The sequence below is a fragment of the Panulirus ornatus genome, chromosome 47 (assembly GCF_036320965.1).
Source record: "Panulirus ornatus isolate Po-2019 chromosome 47, ASM3632096v1, whole genome shotgun sequence".
NCBI classification, from domain to species: Eukaryota; Metazoa; Arthropoda; class Malacostraca; order Decapoda; family Palinuridae; genus Panulirus; species Panulirus ornatus.
Window position 1 is genome coordinate 16887037 of NC_092270.1, and position 27758 is coordinate 16914794.

The following is a 27758-nucleotide window of genomic DNA, read 5'->3' on the forward strand; positions in this document are numbered from 1 at the left end:
AATAACATAATTCATACTGTCTGCCTTTATTCATTCCCATCTCCACCTCGCCACACATGGAATAACAACTCCTTCCCCCCTCATGTGTGCGAGGTAGCGCTAAGAAAAAACAACAAAGGCCCCATTCGTTCACACTCACTCTCTAGCTGTCATGTAATAATGCACCGAAACCACAACTCCCTTTCCACCTCCAGGCCCCACACAACTTTCCATGGTTTACCCCAGACGCTTCACAGCACGTCGACCCTGGTATACCACATCGTTCCAATTCACTCTATTCCTTGCACGCCTTTCACCCTCCTGCATGTTCAGGTCCCGATCACTCAAATTCTTTTTCACTCCATTGTTACACCTCCAATTTAGTCTCCCACTTCTCCTCGTTCCCTCCACCTCTGACACATATAATCTCTTGGTCAATCTTTCCTCACTCATTTTCTCCATGTGACCAAACTATTTCAAAACACCCTCTTCTGCTCTCTCAACCACACTCTTTTTATTACCACACATCTCTCTTACCCTTACATTACTTACTCAATCACACTCCCTCACATCACACATTGTCCTCAAACATCTCATTTCCAGCACATCCACCTTCCTGCGCACAACTCTATCCATAGCCCACGCCTCGCAACCATACAATATTGTTGGAGCCACTATTCCTTCAAACATACCCATTTTTGCTTTCCAAAATAATGTTCTTGACTTCCACACATTCTTCAAGGATCCCAGAAGTTTCGCTCCCTCCCCCACCCTATGATTCACTTCCGCTTCCATGGTTCCATCCGCTGCCAAATCCACTCCCAGATATCTACAACATTTCACTTCCTCCAGTTTTTCTCCATTCAAACTTACCTCCCAACTGACTTAACCTTCAACCCTTTTTTTTTTTTTTTTGTGCTTTGTCGCTGTCTCCCGTGTTTGCGAGGTAGCGCAAGGAAACAGACGAAAGAAATGGCCCAACCCACCCCCATACACATGTATATACATACGTCCACACACGCAAATATACATACCTACACAGCTTTCCATGGTTTACCCCAGACGCTTCACATGCCTTGATTCAATCCACTGACAGCACGTCAACCCCGGTATACCACATTGCTCCAATTCACTCTATTCCTTGCCCTCCTTTCACCCTCCTGCATGTTCAGGCCCCGATTACACAAAATCTTTTTCACTCCATCTTTCCACCTCCAATTTGGTCTCCCTCTTCTCCTCGTTCCCTCCACCTCCGACACATATATCCTCTTGGTCAATCTTTCCTCACTCATTCTCTCCATGTGCCCAAACCATTTCAAAATACCCTCTTCTGCTCTCTCAACCACGCTCTTTTTATTTCCACACATCTCTCTTACCCTTACGTTACTTACTCGATCAAACCACCTCACACCACACATTGTCCTCAAACATCTCATTTCCAGCACATCCATCCTCCTGCGCACCACTCTATCCATAGCCCACGCCTCGCAACCATACAACATTGTTGGAACCACTATTCCTTCAAACATACCCATTTTTGCTTTCTGAGATAATGTTCTCGACTTCCACACATTCTTCAAGGCCCCCAGAATTTTCGCCCCCTCCCCCACCCTATGATCCACTTCCGCTTCCATGGTTCCATCCGCTGCCAGATCCACTCCCAGATATCTAAAACACTTCACTTCCTCCAGATTTTCTCCATTCAAACTCACCTCCCAATTGACTTGACCCTCAACCCTACTGTACCTAATAACCTTGCTCTTATTCACATTTACTCTTAACTTTCTTCTTTCACACACTTTACCAAACTCAGTCACCAGCTTCTGCAGTTTCTCACATGAATCAGCCACCAGCGCTGTATCATCAGCGAACAACAACTGACTCACTTCCAAAGCTCTCTCATCCCCAACAGACTTCATACTTGCCCCTCTTTCCAAAACTCTTGCATTCACCTCCCTAACAACCCCATCCATAAACAAAATTAAACAACCATGGAGACATCAGACACCCCTGCCGCAAACCTACATTCACTGAGAACCAATCACTTTCCTCTCTTCCTACACGTACACATGCCTTACATCCTTGATAAAAACTTTTCACTGCTTCTAACAACTTGCCTCCCACACCATATATTCTTAATACCTTCCACAGAGCATCTCTATCAACTCTATCATATGCCTTCTCCACATCCATAAATGCTACATACAAATCCATTTGCTTTTCTAAGTATTTCTCACATACATTCTTCAAAGCAAACACCTGATCCACACATCCTCTACCACTTCTGAAACCACACTGCTCTTCCCCAATCTGATGCTCTGTACATGCCTTCACCCTCTCAATCAATACCCTCCCATATAATTTACCAGGAATACTCAACAAACTTATACCTCTGTAATTTGAGCACTCACTCTTATCCCCTTTGCCTTTGTACAATGGCACTATGCACGCATTTCGCCAATCCTCAGGCACCTCACCATGAGTCATACATACATTAAATAACCTTACCAACCAGTCAACAATACAGTCACCCCCTTTTTTAATAAATTCCACTGCAACACCATCCAAACCTGCTGCCTTGCCGGCTTTCATCTTCCGCAAAGCTTTTACTACCTCTTCTCTGTTTACCAAATCATTTTCCCTAACCCTCTCACTTTGCACACCACCTCGACCAAAACACCCTATATCTGCCACTCTATCATCAAACACATTCAACAAACCTTCAAAATACTCACTCCATCTCCTTCTCACATCACCACTACTTGTTATCACCTCCCCATTTGCGCCCCTCACTGAAGATCCCATTTGCTCCCTTGTCTTACGCACTTTATTTACCTCCTTCCAGAACATCTTTTTATTCTCCCTAAAATTTAATGATACTCTCTCACCCCAACTCTCATTTGCCCTTTTTTTCACCTCTTGCACCTTCAACCCTACTGTACCTAATAACCTTGCTCTTATTCACATTTACTCTCAACTTTCGTCTTTCACACACTTTACCAAACTCAGTCACCAGCTTCTGCAGTTTCTCACATGAATCAGCCACCAGCGCTGATTCATAGAGTATAGCCTTCTTAACAGAAGATAATGATGTGATATGTTGGTATACATCATCTTATAATCATTACAATATGAAATTAATAAGAGTTACTTTATCATTCATAAAAAGGACTGAACCTGCCCCACCCTTTTGATTTTAAACATATATATGGTTTAAAAAGGGAGATATACATAAGTATACATATGTAAGTAGGAGAGATGGCCAGAGAGCATTATTGGATTACGTGTTAATTAATAGGCGCATGAAAGAGAGACTTTTTGATGTTAATGTCCTGAGAGGTGCAACTGGAGGGATGTCTGATCATTATCTTGTGGAGGAGAAAGTGAACATTTGTAGAGGTTTTCAGAAAAGAAGAGAGAATGTTGGGGTGAAGAGAGTGGTGAGAGTAAGTGAGCTTGGGAAGGAGACTTGCGTGAGGAAGTATCAGGAGAGACTGAGTACAGAATGGAAAAAGGTGAGAACAAAGGACGTAAGGGGAGTGGGGGAGGAATGGGATGTATTTAGGGAAGCAGTGACGGCTTGTGGAAAAGACGTTTGTGGCATGAGAAGAGTGGGAGGTGGGTTGATTAGAAAGGGTAGTGAGTGGTGGGATGAAGAAGTAAGAGTATTAGTGAAAGAGAAGAGAGAGGCATTTGGACGATTTTTGCAGGGAAAAAATGCAATTGAGTGGGAGATGTATAAAAGAAAGAGACAGGAGGTCAAGAGAAAGGTGCAAGAGGTGAAAAAGAGGGCAAATGAGAGTTGGGGTGAGAGAGTATCATTAAATTTTAGGGAGAATAAAAAGATGTTCTGGAAGGAGGTAAATAAAGTGCATAAGACAAGGGAGCAAATGGGAACTTCGGTGAAGGGCGCAAGTGGGGAGGTAATAACAAGTAGTGGTGATGTGAGAAGGAGATGGAGTGAGTATTTTGAAGGTTTGTTGAATGTGTTTGATGATAGAGTGGCAGATATAGGGTGTTTTGGTCGAGGTGGTGTGCAAAGTGAGAGGGTTAGGGAAAATGATTTGGTAAACAGAGAAGAGGTAGTGAAAGCTTTGCGGAAGATGAAAGCCGGCAAGGCAGCAGGTTTGGATGGTATTGCAGTGGAATTTATTAAAAAAGGGGGTGACTGTATTGTTGACTGGTTGGTAAGGTTATTTAATGTATGTATGACTCATGGTGAGGTGCCTGAGGATTGGCGGAATGCATGCATAGTGCCATTGTACAAAGGCAAAGGGGATAAGAGTGAGTGCTCAAATTACAGAGGTATAAGTTTGTTGAGTATTCCTGGTAAATTATATGGGAGGGTATTGATTGAGAGGGTGAAGGCATGTACAGAGCATCAGATTGGGGAAGAGCAGTGTGGTTTCAGAAGTGGTAGAGGATGTGTGGATCAGGTGTTTGCTTTGAAGAATGTATGTGAGAAATACTTAGAAAGCAAATGGATTTGTATGTAGCATTTATGGATCTGGAGAAGGCATATGATAGAGTTGATAGAGATGCTCTGTGGAAGGTATTAAGAATATATGGTGTGGGAGGAAAGTTGTTAGAAGCAGTGAAAAGTTTTTATCGAGGATGTAAGGCATGTGTACGTGTAGGAAGAGAGGAAAGTGATTGGTTCTCAGTGAATGTAGGTTTGCGGCAGGGGTGTGTGATGTCTCCATGGTTGTTTAATTTGTTTATGGATGGGGTTGTTAGGGAGGTAAATGCAAGAGTTTTGGAAAGAGGGGCAAGTATGAAGTCTGTTGGGGATGAGAGAGCTTTGGAAGTGAGTCAGTTGTTGTTCGCTGATGATACAGCGCTGGTGGCTGATTCATGTGAGAAACTGCAGAAGCTGGTGACTGAGTTTGGAAAAGTGTGTGGAAGAAGAAAGTTAAGAGTAAATGTGAATAAGAGCAAGGTTATTAGGTACAGTAGGGTTGAGGGTCAAGTCAATTGGGAGGTGAGTTTGAATGGAGAAAAACTGGAGGAAGTGAAGTGTTTTAGATATCTGGGAGTGGATCTGGCAGCGGATGGAACCATGGAAGCGGAAGTGGATCATAGGGTGGGGGAGGGGACGAAAATCCTGGGGGCCTTGAAGAATGTGTGGAAGTCGAGAACATTATCTCGGAAAGCAAAAATGGGTATGTTTGAAGGAATAGTGGTTCCAACAATGTTGTATGGTTGCGAGGCGTGGGCTATGGATAGAGTTGTGCGCAGGAGGATGGATGTGCTGGAAATGAGATGTTTGAGGACAATGTGTGGTGTGAGGTGGTTTGATCGAGTGAGTAACGTAAGGGTAAGAGAGATGTGTGGAAATAAAAAGAGCGTGGTTGAGAGAGCAGAAGAGGGTGTTTTGAAGTGGTTTGGGCACATGGAGAGGATGAGTGAGGTAAGATTGACCAAGAGGATATATGTGTCGGAGGTGGAGGGAACAAGGAGAAGAGGGAGACCAAATTGGAGGTGGAAAGATGGAGTGAAAAAGATTTTGTGTGATCGGGGCCTGAACATGCAGGAGGGTGAAAGGAGGGCAAGGAATAGAGTGAATTGGAGCGATGTGGTATACCGGGGTTGACGTGCTGTCAGTGGATTGAAGCAGGGCATGTGAAGCGTCTGGGGTAAACTATGGAAAGCTGTGTAGGTATGTATATTTGCGTGTGTGGACGTATGTATATACATGTGTATGAGGGGGGTTGGGCCATTTCTTTCGTCTGTTTCCTTGCGCTACCTCGCAAACGCGGGAGACAGCGACAAAGTATAATAAAAAAAATATAATAACATAATTCATACTGTCTGCCTTTATTCATTCCCATCTCCACCTCGCCACACATGGAATAACAACTCCTTCCCCCCTCATGTGTGCGAGGTAGCGCTAAGAAAAAACAACAAAGGCCCCATTCGTTCACACTCACTCTCTAGCTGTCATGTAATAATGCACCGAAACCACAACTCCCTTTCCACCTCCAGGCCCCACACAACTTTCCATGGTTTACCCCAGATGCTTCACAGCACGTCGACCCTGGTATACCACATCGTTCCAATTCACTCTATTCCTTGCACGCCTTTCACCCTCCTGCATGTTCAGGTCCCGATCACTCAAATTCTTTTTCACTCCATTGTTACACCTCCAATTTAGTCTCCCACTTCTCCTCGTTCCCTCCACCTCTGACACATATAATCTCTTGGTCAATCTTTCCTCACTCATTCTCTCCATGTGACCAAACTATTTCAAAACACCCTCTTCTGCTCTCTCAACCACACTCTTTTTATTACCACACATCTCTCTTACCCTTACATTACTTACTCAATCACACTCCCTCACATCACACATTGTCCTCAAACATCTCATTTCCAGCACATCCACCTTCCTGCGCACAACTCTATCCATAGCCCACGCCTCGCAACCATACAATATTGTTGGAGCCACTATTCCTTCAAACATACCCATTTTTGCTTTCCAAAATAATGTTCTTGACTTCCACACATTCTTCAAGGATCCCAGAAGTTTCGCTCCCTCCCCCACCCTATGATTCACTTCCGCTTCCATGGTTCCATCCGCTGCCAAATCCACTCCCAGATATCTACAACATTTCACTTCCTCCAGTTTTTCTCCATTCAAACTTACCTCCCAACTGACTTGACCTTCAACCCTTTTTTTTTTTTTTTTGTGCTTTGTCGCTGTCTCCCGTGTTTGCGAGGTAGCGCAAGGAAACAGACGAAAGAAATGGCCCAACCCACCCCCATACACATGTATATACATACGTCCACACACGCAAATATACATACCTACACAGCTTTCCATGGTTTACCCCAGACGCTTCACATGCCTTGATTCAATCCACTGACAGCACGTCAACCCCGGTATACGACATCGCTCCAATTCACTCTATTCCTTGCCCTCCTTTCACCCTCCTGCATGTTCAGGCCCCGATTACACAAAATCTTTTTCACTCCATCTTTCCACCTCCAATTTGGTCTCCCTCTTCTCCTCGTTCCCTCCACCTCCGACACATATATCCTCTTGGTCAATCTTTCCTCACTCATTCTCTCCATGTGCCCAAACCATTTCAAAATACCCTCTTCTGCTCTCTCAACCACGCTCTTTTTATTTCCACACATCTCTCTTACCCTTACGTTACTTACTCGATCAAACCACCTCACACCACACATTGTCCTCAAACATCTCATTTCCAGCACATCCATCCTCCTGCGCACCACTCTATCCATAGCCCACGCCTCGCAACCATACAACATTGTTGGAACCACTATTCCTTCAAACATACCCATTTTTGCTTTCCGAGATAATGTTCTCGACTTCCACACATTCTTCAAGGCCCCCAGAATTTTCGCCCCCTCCCCCACCCTATGATCCACTTCCGCTTCCATGGTTCCATCCGCTGCCAGATCCACTCCCAGATATCTAAAACACTTCACTTCCTCCAGATTTTCTCCATTCAAACTCACCTCCCAATTGACTTGACCCTCAACCCTACTGTACCTAATAACCTTGCTCTTATTCACATTTACTCTTAACTTTCTTCTTTCACACACTTTACCAAACTCAGTCACCAGCTTCTGCAGTTTCTCACATGAATCAGCCACCAGCGCTGTATCATCAGCGAACAACAACTGACTCACTTCCAAAGCTCTCTCATCCCCAACAGACTTCATACTTGCCCCTCTTTCCAAAACTCTTGCATTCACCTCCCTAACAACCCCATCCATAAACAAAATTAAACAACCATGGAGACATCAGACACCCCTGCCGCAAACCTACATTCACTGAGAACCAATCACTTTCCTCTCTTCCTACACGTACACATGCCTTACATCCTTGATAAAAACTTTTCACTGCTTCTAACAACTTGCCTCCCACACCATATATTCTTAATACCTTCCACAGAGCATCTCTATCAACTCTATCATATGCCTTCTCCAGATCCATAAATGCTACATACAAATCCATTTGCTTTTCTAAGTATTTCTCACATACATTCTTCAAAGCAAACACCTGATCCACACATCCTCTACCACTTCTGAAACCACACTGCTCTTCCCCAATCTGATGCTCTGTACATGCTTTCACCCTCTCAATCAATACCCTCCCATAAAATTTACCAGGAATACTCAACAAACTTATACCTCTGTAATTTGAGCACTCACTCTTATCCCCTTTGCCTTTGTACAATGGCACTATGCACGCATTTCGCCAATCCTCAGGCACCTCACCATGAGTCATACATACATTAAATAACCTTACCAACCAGTCAACAATACAGTCACCCCCTTTTTTAATAAATTCCACTGCAACACCATCCAAACCTGCTGCCTTGCCGGCTTTCATGTTCCGCAAAGCTTTTACTACCTCTTCTCTGTTTACCAAATCATTTTCCCTAACCCTCTCACTTTGCACACCACCTCGACCAAAACACCCTATATCTGCCACTCTATCATCAAACACATTCAACAAACCTTCAAAATACTCACTCCATCTCCTTCTCACATCACCACTACTTGTTATCACCTCCCCATTTGCGCCCCTCACTGAAGATCCCATTTGCTCCCTTGTCTTACGCACTTTATTTACCTCCTTCCAGAACATCTTTTTATTCTCCCTAAAATTTAATGATACTCTCTCACCCCAACTCTCATTTGCCCTTTTTTTCACCTCTTGCACCTTCAACCCTACTGTACCTAATAACCTTGCTCTTATTCACATTTACTCTCAACTTTCGTCTTTCACACACTTTACCAAACTCAGTCACCAGCTTCTGCAGTTTCTCACATGAATCAGCCACCAGCGCTGATTCATAGAGTATAGCCTTCTTAACAGAAGATAATGATGTGATATGTTGGTATACATCATCTTATAATCATTACAATATGAAATTAATAAGAGTTACTTTATCATTCATAAAAAGGACTGAACCTGCCCCACCCTTTTGATTTTAAACATATATATGGTTTAAAAAGGGAGATATACATAAGTATACATATGTAAGTAGGAGAGATGGCCAGAGAGCATTATTGGATTACGTGTTAATTAATAGGCGCATGAAAGAGAGACTTTTTGATGTTAATGTCCTGAGAGGTGCAACTGGAGGGATGTCTGATCATTATCTTGTGGAGGAGAAAGTGAACATTTGTAGAGGTTTTCAGAAAAGAAGAGAGAATGTTGGGGTGAAGAGAGTGGTGAGAGTAAGTGAGCTTGGGAAGGAGACTTGCGTGAGGAAGTATCAGGAGAGACTGAGTACAGAATGGAAAAAGGTGAGAACAAAGGACGTAAGGGGAGTGGGGGAGGAATGGGATGTATTTAGGGAAGCAGTGACGGCTTGTGCAAAAGACGCTTGTGGCATGAGAAGCGTGGGAGGTGGGTAGATTAGAAAGGGTAGTGAGTGGTGGGATGAAGAGGTAAGATTATTAGTGAAAGAGAAGAGAGAGGCATTTGGACGATTTTTGCAGGGAAATAATGCAAATGACTGGGAGATGTATGAAAGAAGGAGGCAGGAAGTCAAGAGAAAGGTGCAAGAGGTGAAAAAGAGGGCAAATGAGAGTTGGGGTGAGAGAGTATCATCAAATTTTAGGGAGAATAAAAAGATGTTCTGGAAGGAGGTAAATAAAGTGCGCAAGACAAGGGAAAAAATGGAAACATCAGTGAAGGGTCAAATGGGAAGGTGATAACAAGTAGTGGTGATGTGAGGAGTGGATTGAGTATTTTGAAGGTTTGTTGAATGTGTTTGATGATAGAGTGGCAGATATAGGGTGTTTTGGTCAAGGTGGTGTGCAAAGTGAGAGGGTTAGGGAGAATGATTTGGTTAATAGAGAAAAGGTAGTAAAAGCTATGCGGAAGATGAAAGCTGGCAAGGCAGCGAGTTTGGATGGTATTGCAGTGGAAGTCATTAAAAAAGGGGGTGACTGTGTTGTTGACTGGTTGGTAAGGTATCCAATGTATGTATGACTCACGGTGAGGTGTCTGAGGATTGGCCGAATGCTTACACAGTGCGACTGTACAAAGGCAAAGGGGATAAAAGTGAGTGCTCAAATTACAAAGGTATAAGTTTGTTGAGTATTCCTAGGAAATTATGTGGGAGGGTACTGATTGAGTGGGTGAAGGCATATACAGAGCATCAGATTGGGGAAGAGCAGTGTGGCTTCAGAAGTGGTAGAGGATGTGTGGATCAGGTGTTTGCTTTGAAGAATGTATGTGAGAAATACTTAGAAAAGCAAATGGATTTGTGTGTAGCATTTATGGATCTGGAGAAGGCATATGATAGAGTTGATAGAGATACTCTGTGGAAGGTATTAAGAATATATGGTGTGGGAGGCAAGTTGTTAGAAGCAGTGAAAAGATTTTATTGAGGATGTAAGGCATGTGTACGTGTAGGAAGAGAGGAAGGTGACTGGTTCTCAGTGAATGTCGGTTTGCGGCAGAGGTGCGTGATGTCTCCATGGTTGTTTAAATTGTTTATGGTTGGGGTTGTTAGGGAGGTGAATGCAAGAGTTTTGGAAAGAGGGGCAAGTATGTAGTCTGTTGTGGATGAGAGAGCTTGGGAAGTGAGTCAGTTGTTGTTCGCTGATTATACAGCACTGGTGGCTGATTCGGGTGAGAAACTGCAGAAGCTTGTGACAGAGTTTGGTAGTGTGTGAAAAAAGAAAGTTGAGAGTAAATGTGAATAAGAGCAAGGTTATTAGGTACAGTAGGGTTGAAGGACATGTCAATTGGGAGGTAAGTGTGGATGGAGAAAAACTGGAGGAAGTGAAGTGTTTTAGATATCTGGGAGTGGATTTGGCAGTGGATGGAACCATGGAAGCAAAGGTGAATCATAGGGTGGGGGAGGGGGCAAAAGTTCTGGGTGGTTGAAGAATGTGTGCAAGTTGAGAACATTATCTTGGAAAGCAAAAAATGGGCATATTTAAAGGAATAGTGTTTCCAAGAGTGATATATGGTTGCGAGGCATGGGCTATAGATAGAGTTGTGCGGAGGAGGGTGGATGTGCTGGAAATGAGAGGTTTGAGGACAATATGTGGTGTGAGGTGGTTTGATTGAATAAGTAATCAAAGGGTAAGAGAGATGTGTGGTAATAAAAAGAGTGTGGTTGAGAGAGCAGAAGAGGGTGTTTTGAAATGGTTTGGTTACATGAAGAGAATGAGTGAGGAAAGATTGACAAAGAGGATATATGTGTCAGAGGCGGAGGGAACGAGGAGAAGTGGGAGACCAAATTGGAGGTGGAAAGATGGAGTGAAAAAGAATTTGAGTGATCGGGGCCTGAACATGCAGGAGGGTGAAAGGCGTGCAAGGAATAGAGTGAATTGAAACGATGTAGTATACTGGGGTCGACGTGCTGTCAATGGATTGAACCAGGGCATGTGAAGCGCCTGGGGTAAACCATGGAAAGTTTTGTGGGGCCTGGATGTGGAAAGGGAGCTGTGGTTTCGCTGCATTATACATGACAGCTAGAGACAGTGTGAACGAATGTGGCCTTTGTTGTCTTCTCCTAGCGCTACCTTGCGCACATGCTGGGGGAGGGGGTTGTTATTTCATGTGTGGCGGGGTGGCAACGGGAATGAATAAGGGCAGACAGTATGAATTATGTACATGTGTATATATTTATATGTCTCTGTGTATATATATATGTATATGATGAGATGTATAGGTATGTATATGTGTGTGTATGGACGTGTATGTATATACATGTGTATGTGGGTGGGTTGGGCCATTCTTTTGTCTGTTTCCTTGCGCTACCTCGCTAATGCGGGAGACAGCGACAAAGTATAATGATAATAACAAAATGAATCCCAAACATAAAACTGTCTCCAGTATAATCTACTTCTAAATTTGTTTATATAAAAGAAAAATTACACCTTATCTACAAAAGAAACATCAATCATGATGATTTTCTTTGATATTATCACTAAAGGACAAAATCAGCTATTTTGATAAAAAGCTGTGCTATCATACGACTTTTTAAGTTTTTGTATGGTTACCATTTGCAACATTAATACTTAGCTTATTCAACCATTACCCTGACACCATAAGAGTACTTGCATCTTTTCTGACAAGTTTCTTGCTTAGTTTTGTAAGGCATTAGGCATCTCTATCTTTGTATCTATCAAAGATGGAGCAACTAGAGGGGAAAGAAAAAAATTCAAAGAAGTACTTTTACAGCATCAGAGTAATAAATGAATGGAATAAGTTGTGACATTGTAAACAAGTGGTATCCAAAAGTTTAAAATTGAGTACAACAGTGAAGTTCAAGAAATGGGACCCTATGAGAGTAAAACTTCTTCCTCATAATGTTTAAATATGTAAAAACAGGTAAATACACACACATACAAATATAAAGTGACAATGACATACTGAAAATCAGGATCCAAGACACACACCAGTGCTTTCACACACAATCAAAATCGAGAGGTGAGTTGCAGTGAAAAGCTAATGCCTTAAAGCCACCCACCTTGGAAGAGTGCAGAAGGAAGGATGACATGATCACAACTTTTAATTTCTAAAATAATTTATAATGTGGACAGAATGCATTTTTTGAGAGGTGTACAAATAGAAGAACCTAGTCCCTAACATGAAATTAAACAGGAAACTTGTTAAGAAGAATGTGAGAAAGTACTTTAATTGTGGATGAATGGAAAAGAATGACTGAAGACATGGTTAATGCAGGCAGCACATAAAAATTTAAGTTGTGTGATAGTAATGAATGTTCCAAAAAGAGAGAAGGCAAAAATGCGAGAAAACACACAAGTGCTTTTTGCTTGCTTCTTGGCTGCTTTGAAGAAAAACTGGTGAAACACAGTCTCTAACATGGCAAGCTGCTAGTAGCATTTCTATCGTTGGGATGCCATCCCACCTCTGTATGGATTCATAATTGACAACATTTGTCATCTCAAACAACTTTAAAAGATATAAGCTAGAGCAAGGTGACACAAGATACTGTGATTAGATTGGATGTGATGTAAGACAACTTATACAGCCAAAATGATGCATAAGGAACTATTTTTTACTACTATTGTAATGGTATCACTTTCTCACCACAAACTTTATGGCCAGGATAACACCCATCTTTCAAAAAACCTGGATGAACTTATATAAGAGGTACATAAAAAATTAATGATTTGAGGGCAAAAAGTTGAAGGTCAACACTCACAAAATCAAATATTACACGAGTAGATAAGGTTTTGCTTTTCTTATTTTGATTAGCTTTATTCCGAGCAAGATTAATGCTTTCACATATCCCTTACATCATACACTGCATTACTGGTTAAAATATAGGGTGCTGTTACTGCAATCCACCTACTTGTGGCTACACCACTAGTGAAGAAGTCACCTTCAAGAATGTATGATCGATACTAGACAAAATGGAGGACAGTCTCATTGAGAAACTTTTCAAACAAAAGCACTTGAGCATTTCCCTGTTACTTGATTATAAAGCAGACCTGAAGCTACAGAAGCCCAATAAAAGGGGTTCCAAGATTATATGATTACAATTAAAGGAGTACAGGATTAAAGGAGAGAACCAAGTTGCTTTAGAAAGTAACTCTCTTTTCTCCCATTAGTTTACGTTAGGCATGAGGCACTTCTGCTCTACTAGACCATATGCCACCTCATATTCTATGAATAGTAGCATAAAAGCATAATGAAAATGATGCAATGGCCGGTGGAGTTATCTAACAACCCTCTGATTGCCATTTCCTGCATGAAGGAGGTAGCTCAAGGAACAGATGTAGAATGGCCTCATTTACTTGCATCCACTCTCTAGCCGTTAAGTATAATGCATGAAAACCAAAGCCTCATACACAACCAGGCTTAACAGAGTGTTTCATGGTTTCCTCTGATCACATACGCCTACTGATAGTACACTGCCTTGGGTATAACGCGTTGCTCCATTTCTCTAAACATTAAATATGTAGTACAAATTTACAGGAGTTGTGGGAGAAAGTGATAGAGTGTGAGAAAGTAAACTCTAGACTGATATGGGTAAAACTGAAAGTGGATGGAGAGAGATGGGTGATTATTGGGGCCTATGCACCTGGTCATGAGAAGAAAGATCATGAGAGACAAGTGTTTTGGAAGCAGCTGAGTGAGTGTGTTAGCAGTTTTGATGCACAAGACCGGGTTATAGTGATGGGTGATTTGAATGCAAGGGTGAGTAATGTGGCAGTTGAGGGAATAATTGGTGTACATGGGGTGTTCAGTGTTGTAACTGGAAATGGTGAAGAGCTTGTACATTTCTGTGCTGAAAAAGGACTGGTGATTGGGAATACCTGGTGTAAAAAGAGAGATATACATAAGTATACTTACGTAAGTAGGAGAGATGGCCAGAGAGCATAATTGGATTAATTGATAGGTGCGTGAAAGAGAGACTTCTGGATGTTAATGTGCTGAGAGGGGCATTTGGAGGAATGTATGATCATTATCTTGTGGAGTCAAAAGTAAAGATTTGTAGAGGTTTTCAGAAAAGAAGAGAGAATGTTGGGGTGAAGAGAGTGGTGAGAGTAAGTGAGCTTGGGAAGGAGACTTGTGTGAGGAGAGAATGAGTGCAGAATGGAAAGAGGTGAGAGCAAAGGACGTAAGGGGAGTGGGGGAGGAATGGGATGTATTTAGGGAAGCAGCGATGGCTTGCGCAAAAGATGCCTGTGGCATGAGAAGCGTGGGAGGTGGGCAGATTAGAAAGGGTAGTGAGTGGTGGGATGAAGAAGCAAGATTATAAGTGAAAGAGAAGAGAGAGGCATTTGCATGATTTTTGCAGGGAAATAGTGCAAATGACTGGAAGATGTATAAAAGAAAGAGGCAGGAGGTCAAGAGAAAGGTGCAAGAGGTGAAAAAGAGGGCAAATGAGAGAGTATCATTAAATTTTAGGGAGAATAAAAAGGTGTTTTGGAAGGAGGTAATTAATGTGCGTAAGACAAGAGAACAAATGGGAACATCGGTGAAGGGGGCTAATGGGGACGTAATATTAAGTAGTGGTGGTGTGAGGAGAAGGAGAGTATTTTGAAGGTTTGTTGAGTGTGTTAGATGACAGAGTGGTAGATATAGGGTGTTTTGGTCGAGGTGGTGTGCGAAGTGAGAGGGTTGGGGGAATGATTTGGTAAACAGAGAAGAGGTAGTGAAATCTTTGCGGAAGATGAAAGCTGGCAAGGCGGCGGGTTTGGATGGTATTGCAGTGGAATTTATCATAAAAGGGGGTGACTGTGTTGTTGGCTGGTTGGTGAGGATATTCAATGTATGTATGTCTTATGGTGAAGTGCCTGAGGACTGCAGAATGCATGCATAGTGCCATTGTACAAAGGCAAAGGGGATAAAGGTGAGTGTTCAAATTACAAAGGTATAAGTTTGTTGAGTATTCCTGGGATATTATATGGGAGGGTATTGATTGAGAGGGTGAAGGCATTTACAGAACATCAGATTGGGGAAGAGCAGTGTGGTTTTCAGAAGTGGTAGAGGATGTGTGGATCAGGTGTTTGCTTTGAAGAATATATGTGAGAAATACTTAGAAAAACAAATGGATTAGTTTGTAGCATTCATGGACCTAAAGAAGGCGCATGATAGAGTCGATAGAGATGCTCTGTGAAAGGTATTAAGAGTATATGGTGTGGGAGGCAAGTTGCTGGAAGCAGTGAAAAGTTTTTATCGAGGATGTAGGGATGTGTACAAGTAGGAAGATAGGAAAGTGATTGGTTCTCTGTGAATGTCGGTTTGCGGCAGGGGTGTGTGATGTCTCATGGTTGTTTAATTTGTTTATGGATGGGTTGTTAGGGAGGAGAATGCAAGAGTTTTGGAGAGAGGGGCAAGTATGCAGTCTGTTGTGGATGAGAGGGCTAGGGAAGTGAGTCAGTTGTTGTTTGCTGTTGATATAGCGCTGGTGGCTGATTTGGGTGAGAAACCGCAGAAGCTTGTGACTGAGTTTGGTAAAGTTTGTGAAAGAAGAAAGCTGAGAGTAAATGTGAATAACAGCAAGTTTATTAGGTACAGTAGGGTTGAGGGACAAGTCAATAGGGAGGTAAGTTTGAATGGAGAAAAACTGGAGGAAGTGAAGTGTTTTAGATATCTTTGGCAGCGGATGGAAACATGGAGGCGGAAGTTGGTCATAGGGTGGGGGAGGGGGCAAAAGTTCTAGGAGTGTTGAAAAATGTGTGAAAGGTGAGAGCATTATCTCAGAAAGCAAAAATGGGTATGTTTGAAGGAATGGTGGTTCCAACAGTGTTATATGGTTGCGAGGCGTGGGCTATAGATAGGGTTGTGCCGAGCAGGGTGGATGTGTTGGAAATGAGATGCTTGAGGACAATATGTGGTGTGAGGTTGTTTGATCGAGTAAGTAATGAAAGGGTAAGAGAGATGTGTGGTAATGAAAAGAGTGTGGTTGAGAGAGCACAAGAGGGTGTTTTGAAATGGTTTGGTCACATGGAGAGAATGAGTGAGGAAAGATTGACAAAGAGGATGTATGTGTCAGAGGTGGAGGGAATGAGGAGAAGAGGGAGACCAAACTGGAGGTGGAAGGATGGAGTGAAAAAGATTCTGAGCGATCGGGGCCTGAACATGCAGGAGGATGAAAGGCGTGCAAGGAATAGAGTGAATTGGAACGATGTGGTATACTGGGGTCGACATGCTGTCAATGGATTGAACCAGGGCATGTGAAGCATCTGGGGTAAACCATAGAAAATTTTGTGGGACCTGGATGTGGAAAGGGAGCCATGGTTTCGATACATTATACATGACATAGACTGAGTGTGAACAAATGTGGCCTTTGTTGTCTTTTCCTAGCACTACCTCGTGTGCGTGCAGGGGTGGGGGTTGACATTTCATGTGTGGCGGGGTGGCGACTGGAATGAATAAGGGCAGCAAGTAGGAATTATGTACATGTGTATATATGTATATGTCTGTGTATGTATTTATATGTATACATTGAAATGTATAGGTATGTATATGTGCGTGTATGGATGTGTATGTATATACACGTGTATGTGGGTGGGTTGGGCCATTCTTTCATGTGTTTCCCAGCGCTACCTCACTAACACAGGAGACAGCAACAAAGTATAATAAATAAATAATAAATATACTTTCATCAATGAATCAGTGTCTCAATTTGTCACAGAGATGCTAGTTAGCTGATACGAGTTACTAATTATGCACTTTCATGATACTGAATGATACATACACAAGTTAACATAACATCGACTTTACAAATAAATCTTTGTTACTTATGACTCTGAATACAAGTTTACAAAGCAGTACAACAAGAGCTGAGGGAACAGACAGTACTGCAAATGCATAATAAATGTTCCTTGCTCACAGACATCATACATCAGCCCTTAGAGGACCAAAATATAAGGGATTCTGGTGAAAAAGAACCAGTCTAAGGATCATCTAAACTGTCCCAAAAAATCCAAAATGGTAATAAGCCACATTAACATTCACCCAGAAATTATTCCATTAATTTCGAAGACTTCCATATCTTGCTTTAGATAATGAGAGCTATGCTGGGGCCGTACAAGGAAAAAAAAAAATTGAGTATCCATTTCCCAAGATGCCTTGAGGACTGCTTAAACTGGTCTTAGTCCAGTGTAGGCAGACTTTTCATGGACCTACACAATGTTCATATTATCAGGGCAGCAGTTGCATCTGTGTAAAATAAGCATCTAAGGGCAATCATTCATGTATCTGAAACACCTCACCATGAGAAATGTGTTGATGAAACTCCCATCTCCTCAACAAACACACTTATAATTCAAAAGATGTCAACATATGGTCAACAACATGAGCTAAAGTATTTGTGCTTTATGTAAGCTAACACTTGTGTGCTAAAAGCTGAAACAAACCTGTCCAAAAGCATTAATTGATGCAAAGCTAAGCAAACTTTGGATCTGGCACAGGCCAATATTTTTCACATTATGAAGAAAGCTACTTTCTGGAAAATATATCTGGAACACACTTTGCACATTCTTCCTTTGAATGTGCTATAATGAGCAAATATTTGAAATAGACCAGCCATGAACCTGTCAAGAAACCTGTGGGACAATGCTTAGCTCAAAAAAGGTTCGATTAATAATATCAAAATTTACATGACTGTTTACAGGGTTTTAAGAACTTACCTATTCAACAATAACATCAGCATACGCCAATCAGCATCTGTTGTTTTATTTGAATTTAGATGTACAGTCCTCATATTTCTTTACATAAAACTGATGTCATGCCCAACAAAGTCATTTTGAAATTTCATTGTTATAACAAATGATCTTCAGTCATACTAGAAAAAAAAAGGTCAGCTGACCATTAAAACAGTTTCAGTCACCTCCATGCCAGTGTTGGATGTCTCCCTAATCCTTGAAATATTATAAAATACTTATCAGTTGTGTCATGCTAAAGCCACTAATAAAAGAAGATACTGTACCCATGTGTGTACAAATACTGACAACCATGGCAAATCGTGGACAACCAAAGTACACTGCCCCTGTATGAATCACTTTATACTGCCTTACTCCCAGGCCTTGATGTTAGGCCTGAGGCAGTTAAACTGATTAGCATTTTGTCTCTTTCAGTGAGTATCAAGTGGCCTCATATGATTCATGATGATGAGGGGAGGTGAATCCTCAAATGCTCATAGGGCTCTGTCTGTGAGAAACACATAAACACACAAAAGGGAAATGACCCTGATCCATTCATGAGGTAAAACTGACTAGAGCATCCATTACGACAGGAAATTGGTCAAGTATGGGTGTCTGCACAAAAAAAAAAGAATTCAAATCCATGAACACTGACATATGTAAACTAGTTATTTTCCACTTCATGTTCTTTTCATTTTTTTACACTTTCATTTTTTGTTTTACAGTTCATTTTTTCTTCATATACACTTTCATTTCCCACTTTAGTGAAACAGCAAAAGAATAGACAAATAATAATGATATCATTTGCTTTCATCCATTCTCTAGCTCTTACGTGTAACACACTAAAACCATAGCCTTCCATCCACCATCCACAGCTAAGCCGAAATGACTACTCCATGGTTTACCTTGACTACTTCACATGTCCTGGTTCAGCCCACATCAACCCATTTCATTCTACCTCATGCATGCCTCTTGACCTGAATGTTTGGGCTCCTATACCCTAAAGCCTCCTTCATTCTAACCTTCCATCTTCTTGGTTTCCCTAGCTCCCTCTACTTCTGACATGTTAATCTTAAATCAATCTTTCTTTGCTCATCCTCTCCACACATCTGAACCATTTTGGCACATTCTGATCAGTTTTCTTATTCAAACTGCATTTACTACCACACCTCTACTTCTGACATGCACATCCTCTTAATAAATCCTTCTCTGCTCATCCTTTCCACACATCTGAACCATTTCAGTACACCCTGATCAGTTTTCTCAATCAGACTGTGGTTAATGCCACACCTATCTATCTCTCATACTGTCATTCCTTACATAACCAATTGCCTCATACCACATGCTGTCCTCTGACATTTTATTTCAATACATCTTCCATCTTCTGTTCTGCATTCAGGGTTCAAGGTTCTTTTTGAGATCTGCTGTTAGATTCCTTCCTTCAGATGTATAAGAAATACGGGTATTTAGGAATACAGACATTAAGGTCAGAAGAGTGCATTATAATAAGAAGACATAATGAGAAAAGTGAAAGCAATAAGGCATCTGAAGAAATGAAAGTCAGGGAATGTAGATGATATACTGAGTGAAATAAAAGTGTGGTAACATATTTTCTAAATGGACTTTGAAAGCGTATGAGGTAAGTGGAAGTGTGCCTGATTACTGAATGCAGTTAATGACTGTTCCTTTTAAACATTATATATACTTTATGATGCTTCTGGAGATCTGTCACCACAGCCTGATCTGACACCAGGATATCATGGTGCTCCTCTGCTCATCCAGGTCAGATGAACTTAGGTACATGCCCTGGCATGTTTTAAATTTCTCCACGGAACTGCTCAGTGTTCCTAATGGCTGCAGGTAATCTATTACATAATTCTTAGTTGTAAATGTTTACAATTATCTCTTACTGTACATGCTATACCTTTCAAATTCAGTGGTAATATTTTTGAGTCAGGCCAATAAGGTACTATTTTCAAGCACTGATTGGGAACTATCCTTCCAAAATTTTCCAGTGTAACCTATAATATGTCTTTCCTTTCTGTGCTCTAGATAGTACAGCCACAGCACTTACAGGTGTTCCCAGTTCAAATTTTTAATAGTGTTGATATGAGCTTTGAAAAATCTTTGCACACTTATTATACCCAGTCCCCATAAGTTTGCATATGTGGAGTTTAACTTCATTAACAATGTATTCTCCCTATGCTATAAATTTCAGTCTCCAGTTTTGTCAAACATTCTTGACACTCATCTCTTGATTTTAACTTGATCTACAAACGCTCAGGTATGAAATTCCTCTGGCAATTCACTGGCATTTATAAGAAACAACACTGACCCTGAGCTGTGGTTTCAATGCATTACACATGACAGCTAGAGAATGGATGCAAACACATCAGGCCTTCCTTCTTCTGGTTCAAGCACTACCTTGCTAACGCAGGATATGGCAGTCAAGCATGAAAAAAGAAAACATCAGTCCTACAAAGGAGTTCTGCTGAATACTCAGCTTACTCCTATCCAACCAGAAAGGGCCACTTTGGCATGAGTCATATAATTTTCAATTTACAGGCAGAGTTCCCCACTTATGCCTTCCTGAAAATTCAGTTACTTTAGTAACCTTCAATGTGGGACAAAGTTGAGTACCATCTAGCAATCCAAAAACACTTACTCCAACAACACATCACTTTTTCAAAGATAATGGTCACTATCACGGAAGTCTATCTGAACCTATACGGCCTCCTACATGGTCACTATCACATAAGTCTATCTGAACCTATACTACCTCCTACATTGGTAACTTCTATCTTTGCAAGCAATCATCCTTTTGATTCTTATAATTTTCTTATAATACTTTTGAAAACACATAGACATCGGATCTTCATTCCATTAGCACAAATACCTCTTACATTGATTTTCTGAATAATATTTTGAGTGGCCTGCCAATTGTTTCTGCAAAGTCTTTGAGGATATAAGAATAAACTTAATCATGTCCATAAACATAATGTAGATCAAAGTCTTTCAAAGCCCTTATACCATGTCCAGCGACCTCAAAGCTTTTTATGGCTCTCTACTTCATCTCATCTGTCCTCCACTGCAAACATTCTTCAGAAGAGAGCAGTTTATTTCATGCCAATTTCCTTTTCTACTTCAACAAATTTCCCTCAGAGTCTTTCAGTCTCATCACTTGTTATTTAGCAAACAACATACTCTTGAAACACTTATGGAACAATATAAGGTGTTTATTTGCTTTGCTACTATTTTTTTTCAAAATTTTTGCTCCCCCATCCCTCTCTAATTCACTGTTATTTCTTACTCTTACCAATCAAATATTGCTTGGCTTTTGTGCTACAGATATCTTCTCTGCAGTACTTTCCTTTTTTGTTTAGCTTTATGACAATCTTTGACAAATAAATATCTCTTTTCTAATACACTCTACTTCCTGATTCCTTTATCATCGATTCATTAAACGTTCTGTAAAACCAAGTTTCATATCCCACTTTGTATTTGTACAAGAACTATTTAGCTCAAAAAGTTATCAATCTTTCATCCAATCTTAATATGTGGTTTCCTCTGGAACTAACTGGTCTTCTTTTTCCAATAAGTTTACCATATCTGACGTTTTTATATTTCTAAGTTACTGAGAAAATCTTCCCAAACACATTCTATAAATTCATTTCCCTATTCTTCCCCTTTTAAAAATCACTGTTCCCAATATATCTCTACACAGTTAAAAATCAGCCATTGTGATAAGTTTCCTATCCCAGAGAAAATCAGCCATTATGATGTTTCCTATCCCTGAGAAAGTCTTACCTTATTGCTTCTTGCATCATGATTTAGCCAACATCAGTATCTTTATACATTTGTTGTAGTTGATTAAACCTTTTGGAGGATTCTAAATCATTAAAACTTTGCAAATTCTTTTCTTTCTTGCAGCCATTCTGGAGTTTTATTTGATATCTCATTTGATACAGAAATATGATGTTCATTCTGAAACAAAACAATATTGAAGTCTGTATTACTTTGAGAATAACAACGAAGCTATTGACATCTGTATGCTTAACATTCATGCTGTATTTTTTGTCTGTTTCCCAATTATCATAGGGTGCTACCAGCCAAATGAGAAGGGTTAGCTTATCTATGGCTTCTGAGATGAAAAATTAATGATCCACTCCACATATACAATTTGGTGATATATATATCATATTAACCCTACCTGTCTTACATGTTTCTTTTTAAGTTGTGAAAGCAGAGAGCTACCAACCACAATGCAATACCACTCAGTGTCTGAAAAAGGCAAAATTCTTTCATTAAAATGTATTCTTATCTAACCTAAAATGTTATAAAATTACAACGAAAATCCTCAAAATGACCACGAAAAAATGTAATGCAATACATCATTCACACCATCTCCAAGATATAAAGTGGCACCTGCCCGACAAAAGGATTCATTAGTCCTGGACATAACAAAACAAAGGAAAACAACTCTAATACCAAATAAGTGAGCATTATCAAAGTACTAAGATGCTACAATAATAAAGATAAGTCCTACCTTGAATATACATTATGACCTTATGAATAATAATAATGCCCTTATTTGAAAAGAAAACAAATTTTTAAACTTATGAGCACCGTAGGAAAAATGTTGATTAAGAATAGCCCAAAAAATGAAAAGTGTAGTCTATAGAATATCATTCAAAACATGTAGTTCTTTTTACCTGGGACAGACAGACAAAGACTTAAAATCTTGCGTAAGTCAGCATAAACACTCTGTACGCACTAGTTAACAATTTAGTGCTCTATTCCTTCATAAGTGAAAATTCACACTCCCAGAACCTGCACTCCTCCCCCACCCTGTGACTCCAGCTTACATGGTTTCATCTGCTGCTAAATCCACTCCCAGATAACTAAAACACTTCACTTCCAGTTTTTCTCCATTCAAACTTACCTCCCAATTTACTTGTCCCTCAACCCTACTGAACCTAATTACCTTGCTCTTATTCACATTTACTCTCAGCTTTCTTCTTTCACAGACCTTACCAAACTGTTAACAACTTTTGCAGTTTCTCACTTGAATCAGCCACCAGTGCTGTATCATCAATGAACAACAACTGACTCACTTCTCAAGCCCTCTCACCCACAACAGACTACATACTTGTCCCTCTCTCCAAAACTCTTGCATTTACCTCCCTAACAACACCATCCACAAAGAAATTAAACAACCATGGAGACATCACGCACCCCTGCCACAAACTGATATTCACTGGGAATCAATCAAATCACCCATCACTATAACCTGGTCTCGTGCAAAAAAGCTGCTGACACACTCACTCAGCTGCTCCCAAAACACTTGCCTCTCATCATCTTTCTTCTTATGACCAGGTGCATAGGCACCAATAATCACCCATCTCTCTCCATCCACTTTCAGTTTTACCCATATCAATCTAGAGCTTACTTTCTTACATTCTATTACTCACTCTCACAACTCCTGCTTCAGGAGTACTGCTATTCCTTTCTTTGCTCTTGTCCTCTCACCAAACCCTGACTTTACTCCCAAGACATTCTCAAACCACTCTTCCCCTTTACTCTTGAGCTTCGTTTCACTCAGAACCAAAACATCTAGGTTACTTTCCTCAAACATACTACCTATCTCACCTTTTTCTCTATCATATGCCTTCTTCAGATCCATAAGTGCTACATACATATCCATTTGTTCTTCTAAGTATTTCTCACATATATTCTTCAATGCAAACACCTGATCCACACATCCTCTACCACTTCTGAAACCACATTGCTCTTCCCCAGTCTGATGCTCTGTACATGCCTTCAGCTTCTCAATCAATACCCTCCCATACAATATCCCAGGAATACTAAACAAACTTATACCTTTGTAATTTGAGCACTCACCTTTATCCCCTTTGTCTTTGTGCGATGGCACTATGCATGCATTCCGCCAATCCCCACGCACTTCATCATGAGCCATACATACACAAAATATCCTCACCAACCAGCCAACAACACAGTCACCCCCTTTTTTAATAAATTCCACTGCAATAGCATCCTAACCCACCACCTTGCCAGCTTTCATCTTCCGCAAAGCTTTCACTACCTCTTCTCTCTTTACCAAACCATTCTCCCTGACCCTGTCACTTTGCACACCACCTCAACCAAAACACCCTATATATGCCACTCTATCATCTAACACATTCGACAAACCTTCAAAATCCTCACTCCATCTCCTTCTCACATCACCACTACTTGTTATTACCTCCCTATTAGCCCCCTTCACCAATGGTACCATTTGTTCTTTTGTCTTACGCACTTTATTTACCTCATTCCAAAACATCTCTTAATTCTCCCTAAAACTGAATAATACTCTCTCAACCCACCTCTCATTTGCCCTCTTTTTCACCTCTTGCACCTTTCTCTTAACCTCTTGCTTCTTCCTTTTATACATCTCCCAGTCATTTGCACTATTCCCCTACAAAAATCGTCCACATGCCTCTCTCTTCTCTTTCACTAATAATCTTACTTCCTCATCCCACCACTCACTACCCTTTCTACTCTGCCCATCTCCCATGTTTCTCATGCCACAAGTATCTTTTGCGCAAGCCATCATTGCTTCCCTAAATACATCCCATTCCATTCCTCTCCCCCTCCCCTTACGTCCTCTGCTCTCCCCTTTTTACCGTTCTCTCTTCTCTTTCACTAATAATCTTACTTCCTCATCCCACCACTCACTACCCTTTCTACTCTGCCCATCTCCCATGTTTCTCATGCCACAAGTATCTTTTGCGCAAGCCATCATTGCTTCCCTAAATACATCCCCTTTCGTCCTCTGCTCTCCCCTTTTTACCGTTCTGCACTCAGTCTCTCCTGCTACTTCCTCACAGAAGTCTCCTTCCCAAGCTCACTTACTCTCACCACTCTCTTCACCCCAACATTTTCTCTTCTATTCTGAAAACTCCCCTTACGTCCTCTGCTCTCCCCTTTTAACCGTTCTGCACTCAGTCTCTCCTGCTACTTCCTCACAGAAGTCTCCTTCCCAGGCTCACTTACTCTCACCACTCTCTTCACCCCAACATTTTCTCTTCTATTCTGAAAACCTCTACAAATCTTCACCTTCGCCTCTATAAGATAGTGATCAGACATCCCTCCAGCTGCACCTCTCAGCACAGTAACATCCAAAAGTCTCTCTTTCACATGCTTATCAATTAACATGTACTCCAATAATGCTCTCTGGCCATCTCTCCTACTTACATACGTATACTTATGTATATCACTGTTTTTAAACCAAGTATTCCAAATCACCAATCCTTTTTCAGCACAAAAATCTACAAGCTCTTCACCATTTCCATTTACAACACTGAACACCCCATGTACATCAATTATTCCCTCAACTGCCACATTAATTACCTTTGCCTTCAATTCACCCATCACTATAACCGGGTCTCGTGCATCAAAACTGCTAACACACTCGCTCAGCTGCTCCTAAAAACACTTGCCTCTCATGATCTTTCTTCTCATGCCTATGTGCATAGGCACCAATAATCACCCATCGCTCTCCATCCACTTTCAGTTTTACCCATATTAATCTAGAGTTTACTTTCTTACACTCTATCACATTCTCCTAAGACTCCTGTTTCAGGAGTAGTGCTACTCCTTCCTCTGCTCTTGTCCTCTCACCAACCTCTGACTTTATTCCCAAAACATTCCCACTCTTCCCCTTTACCCTTGAGCTTCGTTTTACTCAGAGCCAAAACATCCAGGTTCCTTTCCTCAAACATACTACCTAATAAAAAGAGTGTGGTTTTCTCCAGTCATATTACATATGACAGAAATTTCTTAACTTCAAGGTGCATAAACTGTAAAAATACCGAAAACAAAACTCTAGGTCATACTCTCCCAGCCTAATTCACTCCTAAACAGTATATGGAGTCTAGTCATATGCATATGACCCAAATCCATACGTTATTTCTGAAGTGCCACTAAACTCGAACTTTATCGCCATTTTCGATGCAGAACTAAAGCAAACTTTACCTGGAAGTATAATCAATACCAAAATTTGATAGAAACTGTTCAATATACTGCAAAACCCTGCCTGATCATCCTAACTTTCACTTCCGCCTTTTCAAGACATGTCAGCTCTGGCCGCCTTTCTCCCATTCATAATATATACACACAGAAGATAACGAACTACGTGATTTCCATTCTGGTGTTTCACTGAATTCAAATGCCCAAAGATTTTATCTATAAGTTACTAAAGTTGTATAGCACACCTGATGAATATAATATGCAACAGGCGAATGAAAGTCAGCGATACAACAACAAAGTCCGGACACTGTTGTCAAGCCAGCGTACCACTGCAGTAGCAAACGAACATATCCAGGTCATCCAGCAGACGGTAATCAACCATATTCAGAGCACACAAAGCCATCGAACAAATGAACGCATCCAACCAAGTCATACGCACAACATATATGCTATTCATATGTTTTTTCAACAAATGAACGCATCCAACCAAGTCATACGCACAACATATATGCTATTCATATATGTTTTTTAACTAATATATTAAAATTTCAAATGAATTTCCAGTCTAAGAATACCATAGAAATAACTTATGGATTATATAATAAAAAACTACGGATGGATTCCATGATAATAGAAACAATTTAGACCGAGAATCGTAATTTGGGACACTAATTCTATCTTACAATTATTAGATCAGTGAGCGGGAATGGCTATATTGATCAAGTAGGATGACAAGAAGTAGGTAAACTGCAACTAGAAATCAACAGAGTTTATGGAAACCTCATCGAAATATACCTGGAGGCCTAAATCTACACTCCATCACTTCCCACTCACACCGAAACCTGTGGACGAATTTGTTTGTCACTGGTGCTTAAGGTTTATATAATACATGGTCGTTGATGCAGACCATTATTGGTGATTCTCTGGTAAAATTTGAATGAAGGAAAATATGGGTTTATGAGCGTAAAAGTCGGTGAAATATTTGTAGAAACAAATTAACAGAACTTATGAGAAACACATAATATTCCCATCTGTCGAGATGTAGGTAAATATATGTAAATGTCACATAAATCAGACAAGATTACCCTGAAAGAGACGACAGACCATGTGGTCCTGCCTGCCACAGACCATGTGATCCCTCCTGCCACAGACCATGTGGTCTTTCTTGCCACAGACCATGTGGTCCCTCCTGCCACAGACCATGTGGTCTTTCCTGCCCTCTGTCTCTTAAAACAGATATTTCACTTTTATTGTAAAATATTTATTTTGATTTTTGCAAGAGATTTTGTTATTCGTATCTGAAGTTTTGTTTGAGGAATTGTGGTCGGTGGATATGCAAGCAAAGCTTGAATGTCCACTTTGAGGTATAACTTAAACATCAATAAGTATTTTGAATTTGATTCGAATATTTGAAAAGCAGACCATATATATATATACATATATATATATATATATATATATATATATATATATATATATATATATATATATATATATATATATATAATGTTGATTAATTAATTATACTTTGTCGATGTCTCCAGCGTTAGCTGGTTAGCACAAGAAAACAGACGAAAGAATGGCCCAATCCACCTACATACACATGTATATACATACACGTCCAC

The 27758-nt window shown here is 40.6% G+C and overlaps 2 protein-coding genes across 7 annotated transcripts in view; one reads left to right on the top strand and one right to left on the bottom strand.

The window, feature by feature from the left end:
• The window catches only part of LOC139763614 (uncharacterized), a 40918-nt gene extending 14443 nt beyond the window's left edge, over positions 1 to 26475 (bottom strand). Inside the window, exons 1-3 of one of the 6 annotated variants that reach the window (XM_071689835.1) lie at positions 26379 to 26474; positions 22316 to 22386; positions 21913 to 22089 (exon numbers count right to left, since the gene is read on the bottom strand). The gene's annotated coding sequence lies outside the window, so the exon portion shown is untranslated. Of the gene's footprint in view, positions 1 to 21912; positions 22090 to 22315; positions 22387 to 26139; positions 26159 to 26378 lie in introns of those variants that run through there. The other 5 variants (XM_071689838.1, XM_071689837.1, XM_071689836.1 and 2 more) reach the window with 5 other exon arrangements.
• Positions 1 to 27758, top strand: part of LOC139763616 (uncharacterized) — a 195524-nt gene that overhangs the window by 123609 nt on the left and 44157 nt on the right. The gene's annotated exons all lie outside the window — the stretch shown is intronic.